A 2,500-nucleotide genomic window follows, 5' to 3' on the forward strand; every position below is an offset into this window, starting at 1 on the left:
GAGTGACAATGAGAATGGATGCGAGCGGGAGGAGAAGAGGAAGAGGAGCGAAGAAGGAACCGAAGCAGGAACCCAGAATGTTGCCGATGTGAAGGGCAGGAAACGATTGCTATTCCCACAGGACTGCGCTATGAGTTTCGTGGAGAAATTAAGGTGGGTCATGGCACTGGGCCGGGACCACCGTGATGTCGAGCCACTTACGAAGGAAGGCAGAGAGAGGCCGTATCTCACGGTACGGGCAGGCGAGGTGGATCAGACCCTGACGACTCGGGGATATAAGAGGACAGTGATGACTGTCCCAAAGGTTGGGGGAAAACTCACTATAGTGATAATTTTCCGACATCCGACCAAGACTGGTCCCAGGCCTTCTGTTGGACGATGACAAAGTTGGGTGGGTGAAGAGGCGTCGAGGGGCGAGGAGCGGAGTCAGCTCGTTGCCCTCCTGAAAGGGGAAGTGCCAGAGAGGGTATTCATCTCTGGAGCGGGGTACAGGAGGGTGGCATCATACGTGAATCCGCCAAACATGTGCAGCCAGAGGTGCAAAGGAAGGGCACAACTCCAGTCCCCAACGCCTGGCTGCAGGGTCCTCCGCACTTAGCGTCGCCGTCAAAGGGAAGCGATCGACCTCAGGACGACCGACAGGTGTAGGAAGTGAAGGAAGTGCTGCGCTGTAGTCATGCGGATTTTTTTGGGAAGGAAGCATCCGCAATCACCCGGATGCTGCAGACACTGATGCAGAGAATAGTTGTGATTGAAAAAAGGCACAATTTATGGACAGAGAAACCGAAAAGAAACAGGGAGAGGAGGCTGTCACAAAATCTCCCTTTCAAGACGCAGAAATAAAATATAATGTTAGTGACCCTGAAGAGGAACAAAGAGTAGACTGTAAGATCAAAATTCAGGAAAAGGAAAGGAAGCGAGTGTAGTGGGAGGAACATACTTTACGGACTTAAGTGCAAAAATCAGGAGAAAAAAAGGCCTCTTGAAAAAATGGGAAGATCTGCAAGACGATGGGCAACCCTTGAAGAAACATAAGGACGCAACACAGGACTGATGGAGCCTCTCTTGAAACAACCAAACAAGTGATATAGAGTAAACCAGGTGTACACCGAGAGCGGTCAGACTTAACCATTTGTTTTTACATAGTTCCGCACTTCTTGACATGCGTAATCGCGTTTGGCCTGGCTCAGGACCTGCTGGCTCAGGAAAGCGTGAACAACAGAGTACTGTTGATAGTGTAAGCGTGTCTTAACCATAAATATCTGATCACTGGACAAGATAGATCCAGCGGAGATGTGTGTATGTGTCTCATTTATTGATATACCTATGTTCTGTATGTGAAATGTGAGCCTACATATGGACCTATTAAGATAGGGGTGAGGATAACCTATGTTACCTAATCCTTTTGAGATGTAAGCTTATGTCTCAAACTTGTCAAAAAAAAAAAAATGTAGATCTTTCTCCATCTGTCAATTTGTCTAGCTATCTATCTACCAATCTTTCGATCTATCTACCCTAGTCTATCTCTATCTATTTACCTACAATAATTTATCCATCTACCTCTACCTCTGATATATTATGTGTAAGGGAAACATGGCTTCACCAAGATATGTCAAGCGCTTTCATCAAAATACCAAATTTCAATGTGTATAGATGCGATGCAGGACGAGGTGGAGGAGTCTGCATATATGTACTCTCAAAACAAATGAGATCTCCGCTGCAACTGCAAGGAGTGCAGATGTAGAGGATACTTGGGTTAACGTACAATGCAATATGCTTCCGTCACTCATTGTAGGTGCAACTATAGGCATCCTCACGGTGCCTCTGAATCTTTTGATTATATAGAAAAAGTTTTTTAGAGAAATGATACTTAAAAAGAAACCTCTTTTCATCCTGGGTGATTTAAATGATGAGTTGAATAAACCTAAAGCAAAATTATTTAAGATAATCAGGAAAAACAAATTAGAACAGATAGTCAACAAACCTACAAGGATCACAGAAAACACTTCAACATTAATTGATGTAATAATAACAGAGCTGACCTCATTCACCATACGAACGTCATTCCATGCCATGTTGCCGATCACGAACTCATAACGGTGACGCTTAATTTAAAGAAACCAGAACGACCACCAGTCAAAAAAAGTTTCCGAGAATTAACCAACTACGACCTCAGTCATTATGCTAACAAATCATTGCCAAGCAAGCAGCTCTTTTAGAAATTTTGCAAACAGATAATGTAGACAAACAGATAGATGTCTTCACGGAAGTGATTAATGACAGCATAAACGACATCGCTCCATTTGTTACTAAAACTGTTAGACGTCCTTCTGCTCCATGGATAAACACGACATCAAGAGAGCAATAGCAGATAGAAATAGCGTTCATAAAGCTCTAAAAAATGACAGACACAACATAGGGACTCCAGAAAAACTACAAACAAAAAAAGAGAAATGTCAAATCACTTATACAAGGAGCCCAAGCTAATCATTTTAGAAAT

The sequence above is a fragment of the Penaeus chinensis genome, chromosome 27 (assembly GCF_019202785.1).
Source record: "Penaeus chinensis breed Huanghai No. 1 chromosome 27, ASM1920278v2, whole genome shotgun sequence".
In the NCBI taxonomy this organism is placed as follows: domain Eukaryota; kingdom Metazoa; phylum Arthropoda; class Malacostraca; order Decapoda; family Penaeidae; genus Penaeus; species Penaeus chinensis.